General features: G+C 33.6%; 1 long non-coding RNA gene across 1 annotated transcript in view; it reads left to right on the forward strand.

Moving 5' to 3' along the window:
• Positions 1 to 20,887, forward strand: part of LOC124417922 — a 41,868-nt gene extending 20,981 nt beyond the window's left edge. The window contains exons 5-6 of the long non-coding RNA XR_006939141.1: positions 11,023 to 11,085; positions 12,289 to 20,887. This is a non-coding gene — a long non-coding RNA (uncharacterized LOC124417922). The remainder of the gene's footprint in view (positions 1 to 11,022; positions 11,086 to 12,288) is intronic.
• Positions 20,888 to 21,233: the final 346 nt, after the last annotated feature.

Here is a 21,233-nt window from a genome sequence, read left to right on the forward strand (position 1 = left end):
CAGACAGATGTGATGATATAAAAGATTTTAGCAAAAGGATTAAAAAAAAAAAAAAGGTGAAAAAATATAATGTGAAAAAAACATATATTCAAAAACAATTAGGAAGAAAAAGGAGAAAAATCAACAGTCATACTCTACTCTTGCATCAGTGAGATAGCATTAAAGAAATTCCACTGTACATCTAGTCATCAGCTATAAATTGTAGTCAGAAACAGCCTGTTGAATTTATGAAGCAATGTAAACATGCAGAGTCTCCTTCCTATAGGGTGTGTCACCTGTATTAGCAATTTACTTGCATATCCTCAGACCTACATTACTAAAATTGTTTAAGAGTCATATTTTCAGATATTGAACAACTTCAGCATTTTTTAGCTTTACTTCAGAATTTTGTGTACTGAAACTGCAGAGCCAACAAACCAGGCAAATTATCTATCCATTTGCATGCAATCATAATTAACATAACTTACGCAGCAGGAGAAAGGTACTTGGAAGATCTTAGATTTTTTTTATTCTTTATTTTTCCCAAATTATAGTAAATGATAGTCTGGTTAAACACTTTTTAAGTTTGGTTCCAGTAACGATCTGTTTCAGATTTATAAAAAAACCATTTCTATTTGTTCTATAACCAAAAGAATGGAAAATGATTTTTACAGGTAGGATTCTGCTTTATAGCTATGCAAAATTCATGTCTTGCCAGTACTATTCTACAGAATCTAAGCAAGATATGCTGATTTTTAATAAAGAAGATATAAAAAAGGGCTTTTATTTTCTAGCTACAAACATTTATTTCTCTCTTTAAATTTTAGAAGCTATAAATTACTCTTTGTTTTCAAGGTAAGAAATTACATTTAGCTACAGTGCAAAGTAAGAATTGCAGAAGTGCGTGATTAGTGCCAAGTCAGTGTATTCATGTTGTTCTAACAATGTGACATGACATGTTTTTACTTGGAGATAATGTTTTTTGTTGAATAGCTGCTGTGACAGAAAAATCAGACAAACGTTCAGACTTACAGACCTTCATATCTGAAAGAATAGCTTAATTATGAAGAGAAGCAGCTTTCAAATTGGCACAGGTGTTGAAAACCATTGATTATGGTTTAGTTAGCTATACACCAGTTAAATTAGCTACAAATGGTGTTAATTCCATAGAAAGATCTTTGACCAAAGGTCTTTGATAGAAAGACTGTGTTCCTGAATTACTTTGTGAGAGTCGCAGAATCAGAGAATGTCTTAGGTTGGGAGGGACTTTAATGATCACCTCATTTCAACGCTGCCATGGACAGGGTTGCCAGCCCTCGTATACTTCTCAAAATGTTCGTATTCTGAAAATATCATCTGAGTTTAGATGATGTTATTATATACAACCTTCATACCTGAAGCACTTTATGCATATAATATATGGCACCAGGACCTTGTAATTGAATTTTTTTTAAGTTTATCTTTTTTTTTTTTTTTTTTTTGGCATCTTATGTGGATCAGTATTTTGGACATCATTTTACCATGGATCATTTACAGTGCACACACAGTCAGCTCATTAAATACGGAAAAGTCATTTTGAATGTTAAAATGCATGTCAGCTGTATTTATTTAAAAAAAAGCAAAACACAAATGACAACTGCAAAAACAAACAAACAAACAAAAAATTATAAAAGATAGAAACCAAAAATTTATTTTGTCCTTCAATTGTTAATATAGCAGCACTTCCTTCTTTTTCATAGAATCATAGAGTCCTTAGAGTTGGAAGGGGCCTCTGAGAGCCATCTAGTCCAGTTCTCCTGCAATGTACAGGGACATGCACAGCTAGGTCAGGTTGCCCAGGGCCTTCCCCACCCTCACCTTGAAAGTCTCCAGGGATGGGGTATCAACCACAACACTAGGTAACCTGTTCCAGTGCCTCACCACCCTCATTGTAAGATATGATTTCCCTATATGTAACCTAAATCTACCCTCCCTGAGTTTGAAGCCATTTCCCCTTGTTCTATCACCACTGACCCTGCTAAAAGAGTCTGTTCCCTTCTTTCCTCTAGTTCCCCTTTAGATACTGAAAGGCCACTATCAGGTCACCTCAGAGCCTTCTGTTCTCCAGGCTGAAGAGCCCCAGCTCTCTCATCCTGTCCTTATAGGAGAGGTGTTCCATTCCATGAATTGTTTTTGTGACTCTTCTCTGGACGTGCTCCAACAGAACTATGTCTCTCCTGTACTAATTACTGCACATTTGGATACAGTACTCCAGGTAAGACCTCATCAGTGCAGAGTAGAGGGGCAGGATCACCTCCCATGACCTGCTGGATTTTGTACCTGCCATTCATTCAGAAGTTAATATCAGGGTACAAAAATTATGTAAAAATGTGTGCAAATACATAAGCGTTTGTGTGTTTGTGTACGTGTATATCATATGTATAAATATATATACATGTGTATCTAATTATATGTATTCGTTAATCCCTGAATTGCAAAGCTACATTGTATTTATTAAGTGTAGCTCATGAGTGAAACAATAAATTGATAATTCTGAACAAGAATTGCTCTTAAGGCCAACATAATTCAAAGCAAATGTCAATAGTTATCTGTCAATTTGGAAAAATACAGATCGGAGTGTGAGGGCTTATGATACCCTCTGTCCCTCTGTCTTAGTGTTCATTTATTGGATTTTGACAAAGCCAGAAAGGAAAATTAAAATAGGAGCGTACTCCTTTACTTCATGAAGATTCTAATTGAGTAAAATTCAAAATATAAAAAAAAAAAGTCAAAGCAAGACAAACCACCTCACTGAACAGCAATCAGGATGAGTAAACCACAATTAGTAATCATGGAAATTTATTTTTCCATTTTTTAATTAAGTTCAGTGAAGTGAAAGAGTTAAGGAGAATCATAAAATTGCCTGGCTTAAAGAAAAACAGGCCATAATGATTATCTAGTTTCAACTCCTCTACCATGGGCAGGGTTGCCAACAACTAGACCAGGCTGCGCAGAGCCGCATCCAGCCTGGCCTTGAATGCTTCTGGGGATGGGGCATCCACAATCTTCCCAGGCAACCTGTTCCAGTGTGTCACCACTCTCTGTGTGAAAAACTTCCTCCTTATATCTAAACCTAAACCTCTCCTGTCTTAGTTGAAAACCATTCCCCCTTGCCCTATCACTATCCAACCTCGTAAACAGCTATTCTCCCTCCTGTTTATACGTTCCCTTCAAGTACTGGAAGGCCACAAGGAGGTCTCCCAGGAACCTTCTGTTCTCCAAGCTAAACAATCGCAGTTCCCTCAACCTTTCCTCATAGGAGAGGTGTTCCAGCCCTTTGATTATCTTAGTGGCCCTCCTCTGGACCCACTCCAAGAGCTCCACATCTTTCTTGTGATGAATCCACATGGTATTTCTAGTATTTCAAGCCAAAGGACACAGAATTCTTAGCACAAAGCTTATCTTCATCTGTCTTAAGGAGCATTATATATATTTACATATACATATATTTTAATATATTTGTAGAAGACTTATGCTTAACTGTAGGAATAATTGTTGGTAGTAGTTTTTATAAATGCATCCCCTGCATTACAGACTATTAAGGCTGTAATTTGTTTGTGAGTCCCAGAAGCTATCCTTACATAAGCATAAAAGTGAGTAAATGAACCAGTAACTGTCATAACACTAGTAGAGTTTAACCTGAAGCTCTGAATCATGCTATGAAGGTTCTGGAAGATTTATGGCATTTTGAAAGTTCTTGAAGATACTGAACACTTACAAAACTAGGTCTGTATTTCTTTTCTATTGCTGAAGTAAGGAGCTATGCTGTCTGGTCTTATTCAGTGAAATAGATTGGGCAGGTTTTTAGAAGTGTGACATCTTTTATCTTAACTTTGTATATCTATGCATTCATTTTGAGAGGTGGCACTGATAGTGCTACTTTGCAGTTAAACTTCCATTTGCTACCTAACCATCAGAATGGACTTCAAACAGACTAAAGACTGGTCATCAAATACAGAAGGAAAATATTCATTTATTGTAAAGGCAGTTGAATTTCAGTGGTGGTGGAGGTAAAAGACATAATTATTGCAAATATTTCAGTGAGTTTTTCTTTGTTTCATTTTCTACCAGCTGTAATGGCAATGAATATCTAGTCCTGCAAAGCCTCACACACAAGAATAATCCTCATTGCTTTTAAATTAATTGTTTAGATGATAAAATAATGAGTAAGACAAAAGCTTTTGATCAAATCTTTACCTGTGGTTTCATTTCTGTTTCACAGTCTGCCAGGAAATGTAACCTCCTGCCGGATGTATAAAAATCAGCTATAAACCTTTTTTTATTCATTTGATTTTACATTAATTTGAATTTTCTTAAAATTCTTTCATTACGTGGAATCACAGATTTGTAGAGGTTGGAAGAGACTTCTGGAGATCATACAGTCCTACCCTCCTGCTAGAGCAGATTCCCTACAGTAGTTCACACAGGAATGTGTCCAGATGGGTTTTGAATATCTTCAGAGAAGGAGATTCCACAACCTCTCCGGGCAGCCTGTTGCAGTGCTCTGTCTTTCACAGTAAATAAGTTCTCTGTGTTTGTATGGAACTTCTGTGTTCAATTTTCTGTCCACTGCCCCTTGTTCTATTACTGCACATCACTATAAAGAACCCATCCCCATCAACTTGACTCCTGTTTATTGGATATTTATATTCTGAACTGAACAGTCCCAGGTCAGTCAGCTTTTCCTCATAAGGGAGATGCTCCAGGCCCTTCAACATCTTTGTGGCCCTACAGTCTTGTTTGTTTCTGTTTCTTTTTTATTCTTAAATGAACTGTACACTAGTGACATTTCAAATTTTAGTCCTACATGAGGAAGTGTATTTTTTTTCCATACAAACTCAAGTTGTCTGCATACCTAAAGGCTCCACTGTTCTTTTCTTAAGATTCCCTTTAACATTGCCTATTCAGTTATGAAATAGAAGGCAATTTAGAAAACATTTTTTTATTTTTTATCTTTTGCAAAGCTCACATCATCCAGATTATGTACATGTGTAAGTCTTCTTATTTCTAGTGTGTTTCATTTCAGCTATGCTGATTTATGTCAGCTGGAGACTTTAAGAGTTTAGCACTCCTACATTCTTCTTGCTTAGGAAATAACATGTAAACTTTTCTTCATTTTCTGCAGCAGTATGAATAACGTGCTGTACTTGCATGAATACATGAATATATTTTTGACCCATAGATTTAATGTCTTTATACATCCCTCAAAATTAAAAATGTATTCAGTAATGCAACTACTTATGTCTTTGAAAAGGATTTATTTTCTTTCTACTTTAAATGAATGAGATAAAACTCAAGAAAGTGAATAAGAAGCTCTGATCTGATCTCACTGCTCTCAGAATAATTCCAGGTCTGTTATGCTCAGCAGGAGAAAAAGGGCAAAAGAATAGGCTTTTTTTTTTTTTTTTTTTTTTTAACTCTGAATTGTAAAAAAGATTTATGATTGAAAAACTAAATGTTCTACCACTAACGGAAGAACTTCTAAAAGAGATTAGGAGAAATAAAAGTAATTTCAAATGAGTATGACTCTGTCTATTGTGAGTTCAAGATTTTTCGTAATTTTATGTACATAGTTGGTTATAATGACCTTTATTCTTTTTCAGGCTGCCTGATAACTTTGGACATAGTTAATGCCATTTCTCATTTTGGAGAACCAAAGTAGCTTGCAAAGTCATTATTCTCTGATACAAGTAAACTCGTACTGTGCTTTTTCTAAATATGATTGGGACCATTGATACAGCTGATTAAATCAAATGTCTTATCTTACCAGCCAACAATTTAATTCTTAATCTCCTCCCATTCTTATTTTCTGATTCCAGGCCTTATTTGGGGGCAATTAGTATAGTTTGGCTACAATCAGTTTGAAGACTGAAGATAGTATAAGCTCTGAGGACTGACTTGTGAGACAACTTGGTTTTCCTCTTTATGAGTTACATAAGAGGAACATATCGGTTGTTCCTGCCTGTTTAGCTTGATTCAATATATGCAACTAGAATGATTTCCTGGTTTTTTGTACACTGTCTTCAACACTTTCAATTTCCAATTTATTTATTTACTTTTTGTTTTTGTTTGAGCCTGCCAAAACTTTGTCCCTGACTTGGTCAAAAGTGCAAGGCCACTCACTTCTGCTCACCTGCTTTGACCACCCCTCAGAAGATGCTCTGATTATACTCTTCATGAAGTTTTTATGCTCATTGATTTTGAGGGTAATTACTACAGACTTTACCAGGATGGATGTGTATGGAAGGTAAACACTGAAAAAATTGAAGTTAAATTATTGGTGTTCTGATTGGAATAAGAATGGTGATTTAGATCTGGATGCCCAGTTAGTAGACAGAGGAATTAAAATTAATAATTAGATGAATCTGAGTTCTGTGAAGTTTCTCTGTCATATTTAATAATAACATCTGTTCTGTCAGTCCAGGCTTATCTTGATCAACTCATATATTTCAAGAATATGTAGGTCTTTGAGTATCCAGAAATCTTATGACAGTCTGTGTCTACTAGACATCCATCAGTATGCAAAACAAGAATATGAAATGTGTGGTAAATGCTACAATGGAATGTAAGAATGTATACATCAGCAAAATGTTGACAATGTGAAGATTTTTTTATGTGCTTGGAAAGTTACTGAAGGATCCGGGTCAAAGAAAGGTAACTGTGTCTTCACTTCTGCCTGTATATGTGAAGTATAGCTGGGATCCTTCTGTCATGACAACCTAGAAAATGTAGACATTTTCAGAAAATAGAAAAACATAGAAATGAAGAAGGAATTGAACACTGTTTACAAAAGGCTATCTTAATATGAGCAGTGGCAACGTATGCCCTGCATTCCGATTTGTCTTCTGGAAATGATGAGATGGCATGACATTCACTGAAAAGTTAATTTTAATAGTGACCTTGGAAATGTAGTTCAATATATGGACTCAAAGAAAACAAAAATGTATAAAAAAGAGTTGTTAAAAGCCTTATCTGTTGAGCTGAGAGGTGTTATGTGTATTTAAAGGGCTAAAGAGGGATTTATATAGTATTCTTAGAAGATTTCTTCTCTGACACCCTCCTTTTTCCCGTGTCTCATAGTTTTGGTGAACTTATGGAACTTAATTTCTATAGGTCTTAAGAGTTTTACAAACTATAGTGATTTGTTTTGCTAACAAAGGCACAACAAGAAAGAACAGTTTCAATTTGCCTGATCTCTGTACAGAAGGGAATAAAATATATCCACCAGATAAACTTCACATCTTCCTAAGATTTTTCACCTCAAGATCATTATTCTACCGTGAATTGGAAAAGTTCTGAGAGACTGTTAATTTTCAGCTCAATAGAAAAGCAGTGAGGTTTCAGAAGGCAAAAGTGTTACAGTTTTACTTTCTATGCATGCAGAAATAACACTGCATTTTTTCACAGGCTGGCATCTGCAGAATAGTTGGAAAGTTGGAAAGGTCACAGAGAAACAGCTTTCTCAAAAACCCCACCTCCTTTCTGAACAGGATATCAGGCTGTCAGTTTAGCACCATACTTTTAATACTACTTTTCCTGTTCTTTCAGTAGTTCGTTTTTATCTGGGAGGTACAAACCTCAGTGCACATGTTGCACCTGTTTCTAATGCATTTATCAACTTTAGAATATTTCTTTCAAGAACTGGAATTACATCAATGGTATTTATGATTTGAAACTCAGTTCCCTACAAACCTGTGAATTCTTCATGTTCACAGATTTTTCTTCCAACCCCTCAATTCCTTCTTCTGTGAAAGCTCTTATTTCTCTTCTGTTGAAGGTCCTTTGATGTTGTGTGACTGCTCAACATCTGCAAAGGCAAATCAGCTGCCACAGTGACTCCTTAAACTTATAGCTAAAAATTCACTTAACCCTACTAACTGTTTTGCTTGAATGCACCTCTTACCTATATCTCAGTTCCCTTTCTCTCTCTCCCTCCATGAATATTCCATGAAAAGTCAAGATGAGTTTTCAGGCAGATTTGATTGAAGATGTCTGCAATAAGGGATTGGCTAACCCATTCTTTCACAGTTTGCTCGGTCTTGTCCCTACTTAATAGAGCCCTACCAGATCTAGAGCAAGTTTCTGTGGTTCTGTCATGAATAACTTTAAACTTTACTCATATTCAGTTCCACTCTTTCACTTTCTTTATATGGAGCAGAATGTTAAACAAGGGTGAGCAGTGTGTCATAATTAATGTACAGGTGGCATTCATTGGAAGTTGGCTAGCACAAGTATGTAAGACTTCACGTGTAGGTAATACAGTACATTTTTCCCATGAGGTCATATCACTGTTACAAGTATCAATTAAGTAGCAGAAGTAACTTCCTTTAAAGATACAATACCTTACTCCCTTTGCTAAGAGTGGGATGTGTTATCGAAGCCCAACAGCTAGTACTCAAGAAAAGATCAAGCTGTTTTGAAAGCCAGGAAGTACCAATGTGTTCAAAATTGGAAAAATGTAAATTTATTATTTAGTACCAATACTTTTGCAATGCTTAGACCCAGGGAAAGCAAGAAAACTGCAGGTAGTATGTTACCACTGTGTGTGAAAGAGATGCCCTTTTATCAGCAGCATTTTTAGCATCTTTTTTTCCATGGGTTTAAATATATTTGTGTGAGTTGATGAGGACGGATCCTTTGAGTTAGCTATGGCAACAACTGAGTGGAAAATTATCTGCCCTTAGCAACACAAGGAAAACATACTTTCCAATGTGTGATGTTGGAAACTTGGAAATTCATATATAACAGTTTCTTGGCTTTTTACTGTTTCCCAGAAACTGTGTTTTCCTGTTTATTGATCTTACCCTGATCTGCCTTATCATTCTGAGCATTTTATGTTCTGAGCTGGCTATATAAGGTATGGTTTTATGATAAATCAAAGTTATGGAACTATTTTTAAAACCCTGTTGTAGCAGTTTTACTAGGGGTGAACTTTTGTAAGATAAATAAATAAATAGAGGTACCTTTATTATTTTTTTAAAAATAATGAAAATAAAATTTTATAACAAAATACTGAAAATTAAGCAATGGAAAATAGTGGATAAATTATTCAAGAAACATGCTTATTATATACTATTTCTCAAAGAAATCCTTTATGGCTGGTATGGTATGGTACATTTAAAAATATATGTTTCACCTTGGGAAAATAATCAAGATTATAATCAAGTCAATGCCAAAAACCTGAGCCATTTAATTCAGTAGATATCCAGATAGACAACACATCTATACCACGGTGAAGTAACTTTGTTACTGGTTTAGGCTGGAAATCTCCCTAGGATTAAAGCTTTCCAATTCACTTTGTTCTCCCATTCTGTTTCCTGTTATGAGAGAGAGGTGAAAGGAAATGCAGAGCTCTTATTCCACCTATACCTCCAAAAAATGCTAATGCATCTGGATAAGTACAGTTTGGTGAAGTAATGAATTTTTGGAGTCAGGCAGGATATTTTGCCACAAAATACTTGCATAAGGATCTTTGAGTGTTGGTAATCTGGTAAGCATGTTGAGGTAGTGAAGGACTGCAAAGTCTTGTTTCTCATTTTAATGCAGTGGTAGATTGCTAGTGTGCTAAGTAATGTTATTTCAGGAGAAACAGGAGAATGTCTGGGCCTGTTTGCTGTGCTGCCTTGAGAACAGAATAGCAGTAGTATTATACACAGAATAACTAAAGATCAGAAATTGTACTAATGGTGTTATATGTTACATGTAATCATTTCTATATTTCTAAAGAAGGTTCAGGACTGGTAGAACTGCATTCCTTCAACCCACAAGATTTGTAAAATGGGGAAGAAACCGACAAGAGAAAAAGGAAATAAAGTATGAACTTGAAATAATTTGAAGTGGAGAAATGCACTAAAATGTTTGTTTTTCTTTTATGCACAAGTTAATTTTAAATTATTATTGAAAAAGTACCTTCAGGAGTGTCGTAAAACCGATTGTATATCTTTTAGCCTAAGTTGTATTGTTTATAAGTTCCTCATACTTTTTTACTTTTCTTTCATTATACTTGACAATTTTCAGTTGAATATATATATTTATATATATGTGTGTATATATACATGGATTTGCTTTTCATATTCATTAAACTTGCGTAGTACTACGGTAGAAGGTGTATAGATAACAAATTACAAAAGATATGTAGATTTTGGTAATGCATACAACATACATAAGAACACAACAATCAAACACAACACATCAAAACTGAATGCTCTCCTATGAATTCTAGATGAAGAGATCAATTAACAATTTTAATTTTGCTATCTGACAGAGTAAACACATAAACATAAGGTGTGTTTGCTTTGTCCAATTTCCATTGTTTAGTGTGGTTTTTTTTCCCCAAACACATATGTGTTCATTATTGAAGTTCTATATTTCTGTTCTAATGAGAAAAATCCATAAACATTCTTGCTATTTTTCTGTGAACTGGTTTAAATTTCAATTGTATTCCTGCTAATAATAAGAGCAATGATTTTTAAGAGTTGCACTGCAACCATTATGTCACCAGGTAACTCCAAACCTTCAAGACTGTTTTGTTTCTATTTGCTTTCCTGCTCTATCAAGGTCCATCACATTTATAGCCAATTGTATATATCTGAAGATATTAGTATATTAGTATACATCTGAAGTTACTATTTGGTATACTTTCCAATCCAAACACATTTTCAGATGACATTCTAGCTTTGTATGTATGGAAATGAAAATGTTATTCTAACATAAATTTAATGTTTCTTGTACTTTTCTGATGCATAAATTAAGGTGTGAAATATATTTAAATTCTAATACAATCAATGAGGTAACTGCAGAAGAACAGTAGGAAAACAATAAAGAGGGATATAATAACAATTCATGTGCCCGTATGAATATTACAACATTGTAGATATAAATTGCCTTTCAGGTATGACCTAGATTTTTTTTTCCTTAGGTAATGCTTATATCAAAATACTAATTGTTAACATTACTTACTTGAGTATATCTAATTATATTCTCTTTTCTGTGTTATTTCTCCAGGAGCAAGTTGTTCTTTAACCTCATGATAAGGTTGAGTTATAGTTCATTATTTTAGGAATACAGGTAATAACAAGTAAATACTCAGAAATGTTTTATACAATATGTTTAGAAATAGACATGCACATAAAGACACAGGAGGTTATTAATCTCTTCCCTTAACTCAGAATTCTAGAATTGACAAGTGAAACAATGTGTCAGGAAATATTTTTTTTATACCGGATGCAAAAACTTCTAGTCTAGTCTTGGTTCCACTTCATTGGTATTACTACTCATTTATGGTGTTTATTTACATATAATTTATTAGGCATAAACATCCAGATAATAAGTGTGATCATTACAAGTGCCTCATTGCACTAGATAACATCTTAAAACTTTAAAATCTGACATTAAAACCAGAAACTACATAATGTCCCAGGAAGTTCTTGCTTTTTAATGTTTCTAATTATTTACATAGTTATAAACCTAGGAAGCTGAACTTAAAATCTGAAAATCATTGTCTATCAGTCAAGGAGTTTTCAAACTCACAAGTTTAGAAATCTTGCTTTTAAATATGCTTCAGCAAGTTTTTAAAACTTTATCTGTTTTCATTTTATTATTTTTCTTTTTCTTTCCAAAAAGCATTCCAAATTCACAAATCCTTCTGAATCCTTATAAATCATGGAATTAGAATAAATCTTGCAGTCCACTGAAAATCTGATTATATGTTATACATTACACAAAATCATTGTTTACCACAGATGAACTTTACATTTTTCATTTACAGCGAGATGCCAGTGGCTATATAAAAGAAATCAAGACAAAAAGCCTAAAATTTGTAGGATTCATCAAAGGATGAAAGTAGTCAATGTCCTTGATCCTTTAACAGGATCCAGCAATACAGCAGCAATGGGAATTCTATGCAAGCCTTTGAAAGTCTTGCACTACAATTTCCAACAAAAATCGTTGCATTCCCTTGTGCATCTGTTTTTAAAATTGGTCCATGTGAACTTTGGCCAATTAATGTTAGCAGATACTTAGATATTGTTTTCAGGGCTCAGATGTTAATTTGAAAGAAAATAAAAAGAAAGAATTCTCATTGTCAAACAGCAAATTCCCCAGATTGCTCTTCCTTAACATGTGAATTTTTAGTTAGGGTTTTTTTTTTTCTTTTTCTTTTTTTTTTTTCCACATATGTATTTCAGTACATGCTGTCCTCAGAATTGAAATAAGATCTTCAGCATGGTATTCAAGATGACTTACCTTTTTTTTTTTTTACCTTATGTCTAGTTTTGATTCTCTCTGTTCAAGAGAGATGTTGAAAAATTGGACAGGGTTCTGAAAGGCAACAGTTATGACTGGAGATGTAGAGAAACTGACATAAGAAGAAACACTGAGAGAATTCTGGCTGCCAAACCTACAGAATAGAAGCATGAGGGATCTACAGCTCTCCAGGTCTCAAATCCAGGTGACTGTCAACCATTTGATTTTTTTCTCCTATTCCTGCTATTCTATTTATCAGGCATAAATATATGTATTAAACACAGTAGTGTCAAGTTTTGCAAAAAAAACCAAACCAAAACAACAACAACAAAAAAAAAAACAGCTCATATCGTCTTTAAATATTATTTTACTTTACCTTTATAGTTTTTATGAGGTATTTGTCTAGTTCTGTTTTCTTGCTCTCATTTCTGATATGTGAATGGCCAGTTCTAAGTGATGAAAAACTCAATTCTATTCAGTCTTTGTCTGAATTTCACTTCCAGTTCTATCAAGAGTTTACTTGCTGACATTTTAGGTTTAAAAAGCCCAACAACCTTGGTGAATGAATTCAGAGGTAATGTGTTTTCTGACAGCACGTGTGAGTGTGCATGCGTATGTGAGTATAATCTAAAAGCAATTTCACTATAATTTCTTCAGAAAAGAAAGCATAATATCTACTTATTTTATATATAGTATGCTAATCAGCAGGATCTACAAGGCTGCACTTCTCCCAAATTACCTCCAGAAAACTGACAGTTAATATTTGTTATTTGGCTAAAATTATATATTGTAGTATAACTGAAAACCATTTTTAAACATTTTCTAGACTGCTGAATATTTACAGCATCAATCAACATGCATTTCAGACATGCAAATTCAAATGCAAAAAAAGAAATTATATGAAAAATAAAACAGAAGTACTGCTGGAATATTTTCAATAGATTCTAAATTGTTCATCAACGTTAAAAATGTTTTTTGTTTCAAAATGAAACAGTTCATTTCCCAGGAAAAAGTAGTAGCTTTTTTTTTCAGAAATCAATGTTCAGCCAACATTATGCCTTTTATAACCTTTCCGAAATATGAATATGCTGATTAATTCACAAGACATAGATCTTGAACTACCCTTCTAAACATCAAGAGCTTTCATTGAAGGCCAATTCATTGCAGCTTATTCCAAAGAGACAAGATTTGACTTTCAGATTTTCATATGGTCTTTTAGTTTTTATTGATGCTTATGCTGTATTTAGCTTATCCCATCTGCTTCCAATTACTGCATATGTTTTGTTATTGTTTTTATTTTGGTGTGGTTCTCTGTTTTTTATAGGCCTGTCCTTTCAGATGAGGAAGAGTTTATTCCCCTGAAATTAAACATATTCCAAGATAGGTCAGGAAAACTAAATGCATAATTATTTCCAGCATGTTAATATGGATTAAATCTCAGGTGTTTGTGTCTATGTACTAAATTAAACTCTTGACATACTGCATTAAAAGGCTTACTGTGTAAAATAACTTTTAACTAAGTTATCAATATCTGATACAGACTGTGTTTAGGAGGATAAAATAGTTGGAGGATAATATCCTCCTAAAAATAGGAGGATAAAATAAAACCTCGATAGAAAGTAACACATAGGTAAATCAAATTCAGAAGTTTTACGCTCTTTATTTTTTTTTACTGCACAGTAGTTATATTAACAAATGTGGTTGTCTTTTTGTTGTTGTTGTTTGTTTGTCTAATCATTTGTATTTTGTCTTTATTCTATATTTAAAAACAAACAAACAAAACAAAACAAAAAAACTATGAGCTTACTGGAGCTATGAGAAAAGACTTTATTCAAGAAGAGTTGAAGATATATGGAAGAAAGGGCTAAGTAGGCCAGAAATACAGAAAGTTGTTTCTTTAGTAATGTGATTTGTTACACTGGGGCCGCATATTGTCTGTTTACTCAAGCAGGTGGATTTGCTGAAGAAGTGCTGATGATGCAGTGTTCTGACCCACATATAAGTTCCCAACAGACTGTACCAGCTGGTGTAGTTTATGCGTATAGTTCAAATAATGCCAACAATTTTCTCTATTACCTCCTGCAGATGAAATAGAAGATAATGTAAATATTGTCAAGTTATCCTCCCAGAAACTGTCTGTAAGGAAGTCTATACTTAGTTACCTATATTATTTATTTATTTATCCTCCTCCTTATTATCTTTGATTTTTTTTTTAATTTAATGTGAATATCAAAAATTGAGAACTAGAGAACTTCATTAAATTAATCTAGTTTGCTCATATAATTCAAACACAAAGACTTGAACTTTGGTCTCCAGAGGAAAAGAAAATAGACCCTCTTTAATTGTGTTGTGTTTCACAGATGTCTGAAGTGGTAAAAAAGCACCAATAAGACATCTTAAGTTTTACTTAATGTTAAGATCTTTACACCTAACTATTCTGAAGCTTTTGAAAATTTGTTTAAAAAGAGTACTGTGATTAATGTAGTCAAAAGATTGATTTTCATCTTACCTGAGATGCTTTAAATCTTACACTGTAATTGTAATTTTTGCTTAATCTATCATGTTTTGTCAGCTCAGATCACTGTTTAAAATAATAAAGAAAAGTGCTGAGAAGTAAATACCTCTTTAGTAATCAAGGTTGTTGAAATGAAAGCTTTTATTTTTGTGGAGTAAGATTTTTTTTTATTTGTTTTAATGTGAAAAAATTCTCCACTTGCAGGAATATCGAAATGTAATAATATTTCCTCGTAATAGGGAAATTTCCACATAGACTTATATACTTACAGGGAATAGGACGTTGATTTAGGTAGGGAAGGAAACTTATTAGCTGTTCTAAAACAAATAAAAGGCCTTTTTTTAAGAAAAAGAAAAAGATTATTGTCTATCTATATGTTACTTATATTAAATATGGAAGTAACTGCGGTTTTCCTCACACATTATCAGCATACTTAACAGAAATCCCATTAACCTGTCAGATATTTTCTAATTCAAGCACAGATTTAGTCATGAATAGTCAGCTGGAAATGAGGTAATTGGGGTATGAGAGAACTCTCAGTCTGTATCCATAATTTATAATAAAAGAACTGAAGGTGTTCTGTGAAAGAAAGTTCTTATGGTAAGTTTTGTAAAAGATGATAAAAAGAATTTTTATGATGTTATAAGGCAGTTAAAAACAAAATAAAAATAATTTAAAATGAATACCTTATATTTAGTCAGCATACTTAGGCACAATTTTAGATGTTTGTATTATTGTCCATTGCTTCATCCATACCTTGTTTTGCATCATTGTCATTATAAATTAAAGAAATCATATGAAAGATTAAAGCTGGGGTAGCCACAGAAACTTTTAATTATCAAACTTTCTATGATTCTGTGCCTGAGTCTGTGAAATACCTTGATTTCACAGAACAGCTATGAAATAGTGGGAGTTGATACAGAAGAAAAAGGAAGGCAGGCTGTTATAACATTAGTATTCTAAAAAAATTAATCAAACCAGGAAATAAATTATTTACAAGGACTGCAGCCTAATTTCTTTTCTTTTTTTTGTTGTGTCTTTGTAACCAAGCTGAAAGTGCTTGAATATGTTTATCAGGTATAAAAATCCATAGATATTAAGGATGTTTGGGGAGGGATTTATAATTTTTCACTTGTCCATTTAAATATATGAATTCCCATATAGAAGTCCAATGTGATAGCTGCAGGGAGATGAGAGAAGAGAGTGAAACAGAAGACTTCACTTTTGTCTTCTCAGCCTTCCCATTCCTGAAAATGTTTTATCCTAATCAGAAAGAAAAGAAGTGCCTAGAGGTAAGTATTTAAACTAGAAAACTTTGAAATTGGAAGCATACCCTAGCTTTTTGTTTTGTTTTTTGTTTTTCTTAAAAAGTGTTGCATTCTTGCCACTTTAACAGAATTTAACTTATTTTAACAAAGTTCTGGAGACACTCAACTAAATAATGGTTATTTCAGAAAGGAATGAAGTAGAAAAGGTCCATTTGGGGATCCTGCTAGTATTGGATATTTCCTGTAGTCAAGTTTGAAGTTTTTTCAAATCTGACATTACATGCTTCTTCACCTCCAAAAAAGGAGCATTTCACTGATGAATATAGGTGAATGCTGTAGGGGTTTGTTTTGATATGTTTGATACTATCCTTACATCTCTAGAGTAATACAGTATAGGCTTTTTAGAGGTCACTATTAAGATTATTTCCCCCTTTTGTCTGCTACACCATTTCCATTTGGAAGAAGTTGATCCTATTTTCACCACCAAGAAAAGATCTTCTGATATCTGTGGCAGTTTTGTTTCCCTTTCTTTATGCAACCAGTGAAAAGCAAAATTGTTATCAAATAATTATAGCCACATAATACCCTGTAAAGGTTTATGACTTCTTACTGACAGGCCCTTCTCAATTTTCCATGATGTTCATGTGAAAACTTTAGTAAGAACATTCACTGCTCTAAATACATAATAATTAGGAGTACAAAAAACAAAATCACTTTAAAAAGACTAAAGAAACTGAAATATTTAGTGCAGTAACATAGTAAGAATGTTCTTAGCTGTACCATTAGAAGAGATATCTTTCTGCCTAATAAGCAAGAGACTGTAGTGCAGAGCTGATTGGGGCAAAAGTGTCTACATAACAGTAACAGTGCTCCAGACTGTGGATAATTTCAAATAAAATAATTACCTTTACTAGCTCTGCAGAAGTTTCAGTAAATGCTGAAAAGGATAAAATTGCAGGTGCTGACTACAGAGAGTAGTAAAAAATCTCAGTAGAAAACTAAATTGTACTTGTTTTTTTCCTGGATTGCCTCCTGCTGCTGGAAGCCCACCTGGTCTCTATTACATCTCCTATTCAGCATAGTTAAAATTTGCTACAGCCATTTCAGGTTTGAATGTTAGAACGTTGTGTTAATATGGCAGGTTTTGACATTCCATTGTTTAAATGACAGTGTTCTTTTTTATTACTTTATTTATTTATTTATTGCAAGGTTGAAATTCAGACTCTCATTAGAGCAAATTATGTTGAACTCTGGAGTAAGAGAACTTGCACAGCAGTAGTGTTTTTTTTTTTTTTCTCGGTTGTATCTAACAAATGGAATTGAAGCTGTTCCTATTTAAATCGGCAGTGTTACTGAAGGAAAGAGCAGCATTTGACCAAATGCATGCCAAAAACATGATATTTATGAAATACTACCATAACACTGGAGTGTTACTCTATGGAGATAAATATTTAAATTTTAAGAGCTATTGTTCTCAGAGGTGCTATTGTGGGCAGGAATTGAATGATATGAGTCTCAGAGATGTGAAGTGTAACTCAACTGTCATTACGTTTCATTCTCCATTTAAGATCAAAATACATTTTAGATTGCCTGTAACCTGCACACTCATGCAACTCTAAGTTCAGATGCATCTTAAAATCTTTAGCACAGAGAAGAATTTTCTCACTACAGAACACGAAGAAAAAACATGTCGTTGAAATGATTGCTTTTCATATAGTAACAATATTTTAAATTTGTCTTGTTATTTCAGTCTGTATAGTTTTTCTATTCAAAGGAAGTATAAAGAAAAATATAACCTATGCTGAACATGATTTAAGCAGTCTTCAGAGACAATTTGCTTTAACAAAGACATGCTTAAATATGAGTTTCTTGTAGGCTGGTCAATGGATGCAATTATCTTTTGTCTTTGAGTATGTAATAAGAACACTACCCACGCTCTACAGAAATGTTACTGGAAGGGAGTAGAAATGTTTGAATTTACCTCATGCATTTTGTCTCAGAATTATAAAGACAAAAACAGTCTTTAAGTGGTCCATATTTGAAAAGTTTTGTTTTAAAAGCCTTGAGCACCACATAAAAAGGACAATGTTCATGACATCAATGAATGATATGGCCTTCTTTATTTATTTACTTATTCTTAAATGGTTCTAGAGCACTAAAGAAATAATGGGACTTTGAAGCAAAATGTGTCTTGTAAGGGACCTGTACATGCAAAACTAATTAATTAATTAATTAAGAGTTACACTTCTGATCTGGGTTCTTCAATTAAGTGCTTAAAATCATAATCCAGACTAGATTTAGTTGTTGACTCCCTTAGTAGCTGCTAGTTTTACTGTTAGAGAGAATTCCTGAGACACTTCAATCATTAGGGATGTTACAGCAGCAGTATTTGTTCATACATTTAAAGATAGAATGTGTTCTTAGAAATAGTTATGCTTGTGATTCACTATATACAGCTGACTCAACTGAGATATCCAAGTACTAAAGTGTTTGCAGAATACTGTTTGTACTGTAATTAAGTTGTTTGGAACACCCTGCACCCTTTGACATCTACAAAATATAGGAAATAATATTGAGGATAATAATTACAGCATGAAAAGTAGATATTTTAAAATAAATAGGGAAAAAAAAGTACAAGCAATGCATGTAAGAACTCTGTTTGCGTGTTTTATTTCATTTATTTATTTTATTTTATTGATTTTCTGTATAGCAGAAAATCTGATTTTTTTTAAATGTGGGTCCATATTTTCATTGAACTCCAGTTTCTCCTTACCACCTCAGAGAAATTGTCATATTCAAGTGTCCTTTAATATCTAAGTGTCCTTTAATATTTTAATAATTATCCAATAGATAATAATGTAATAAGTATCCAATAAAAATAATGCAGAGATATGAATAATCCTGCGTGAAAGTATGTTATTGTGTGAAATGATAATTTTTCAGTATAATTTTACATGTGCAATGCATCAAAAATTCTAGTTCATGTAATAAGAAACATTAAAGAGAAAATTTTCTAAAAATAAGAAAATAAGTGTTCTAGTATTGGCATATTCAAGAATCAGTCTGAGGACTGGAAAGTTTACATATACACACACAATATATATATTGTTTTTCCTATGAAAAATGTCTCACCACTAACTCACTCTAATTTTAATAACTTACAGCAGGAAAAAAAAAAGAAAAAAGCATTGTTGCATAGATGCACTCTAGTGAATATTATTGCTGTCATTACTAATCAAAGCCTACAGGCTTTGTACAGACCTGACATAACAGGCTCTTGAGGCTGGTCTCGACTTGCTTTGTGTTAGGGTTTAATCCAAGCAGGCAGCTCAGCTCCACACAGCCACTTGTTCATCCTCCCCATGAGAGAATTAAGAAGGTAAATGTGTGAGAACTTGTGGACAGAGATAAAGATAGTTTACAAAGCAGAGTAAAAGCTGTGTACACAAGCAAAACAAGAATTCTTCTGCTACTTCCTATTGGCAGGCAGATGCTTAGCCACTCACAGGAAAACAGAAGAAAAAAAAAAAAAGCAGGAAAACATGCATTACATTAGCACTTCAAATGCCCCACCCATCCCCTTTTCCTTCTTTATCCCGGCTTTTATTGCTTTATTGATGACCACACCATTGTATGAAATATCCCTCTGGCCAGTTTGGATCAGTTGTCCTGTCCTCTTCCCCAGCTACTTATTCACCCATGGCTCCTCTCTGGTAGAGCAGCAGAGAAGTGGAAAATTCTTTGTCTTAGTGTAAGCATTACTCAGCAACAACTAAAACATCAGTGTATTATCATCAGTATCATTATCAAAAATATAAAACACAGTATCATGTGTACCTCTATAAAGAAAATTAACTCTATCCCAGCCAAAACCATGACACCTTGGCCTGAGCTTTGAGTAATGATCTGTAAGCCAAGTGACTACCTCATGAGCTTGAACTGAAGCTCTGTGTATGCCTTCCATGGTCAACTCTCATCAGTCGTGGGAGTCACGGCTCAGCAAGCGATTGCTCTTTCATCCTATTGAGGCTGGCTGTTCAACTGCCTTCAGACTTGAGCTGCGAACCAGTGAGCAGGAAGCAGAGTGATGAGAAAGGACATAGAAATGACCCTGCACTGGGACCTACAGATTCAGGAGAAAGGAGGGACCTCCTGCCGTGAACGCTGACCACTCCTGCTGAGTCCTGAGGCTGCTGACAACTTGCTGAGCCTGTTATGTCCAGGAACAGCCACCTCCATTGGCTTTAGGTCCTGGAGGACCACAGGATGGAAGAGCACAGCTTAAGGGAAAAGGGGTAGATATTATTAAGTCTTGTATGATAATTTCAAGGGTATTGCTCTCATCAAGTTTTTTTGTGTTTTTGTTTTGTTTTGTTTCATTTTTGGGGGGTGTGTAATTTTTGGTAGTAATTTATGTTACAAATACTTGATTATACACCTCATGGAATTAAACATAACTCATTGCTGTGTTTTGATTAGATTTTGAGTTAGACTCCCAATAAATAATTCTTGCCTTCACGTGCAAAATTTGTTCCATTTTTGCCAATAACAGGATTTTGAGTCTAACACATTATACTAAATTCACTAACCTTTTCATAGAAGCATTTCAGCATTTTTGTAAAATTATTCTAGGAAGATTTAGCCCAAGGCAGAAAGCTGGCATAAAACTTTGACCTAAATAGCTTGTTACTCATAGCTTTTGTTCCTCAGAATAAGTCTTTACAGTGAAATTTCAGGTCAACCTTTAAAACAAGTCGCTCCATATAGTACAAAGTACATATAGGCAAAAGCAAAATATAATTCTTTTCCTGCAGATGATACTAAGAGAGTGATAGAGTTTATCCAGTTGTGCAAGAGAATATAAATATAAATATGTATATTAAAAAAATGAATAAAGGAAGAGAAAAATTACTTTAAGAAGTGTATACATTCTGACTCTGCTAGAATTATTAAATAATGAATTTTGTTTATAAATTAAATATAATTTTGTTTTTGTGTATACACAGAAAACCACTTTTGTTCTATTGTATGACATTAATATACATCTATCCAACAACAAAAGAGTGTTTTGAAATATTTTGAAATGTCTGATAGAATAGTTAGCACTGTTTTCCCCTGTAAATTAGAAAAGAATGAATTGTAAAACTAGTTTGATATAAAGGAATGCTTTTCACAACTGTCTAGCTTAT

The sequence above is a fragment of the Gallus gallus genome, chromosome 4, assembly GCF_016699485.2.
Source record: "Gallus gallus isolate bGalGal1 chromosome 4, bGalGal1.mat.broiler.GRCg7b, whole genome shotgun sequence".
Classification (NCBI taxonomy): Eukaryota; Metazoa; Chordata; class Aves; order Galliformes; family Phasianidae; genus Gallus; species Gallus gallus.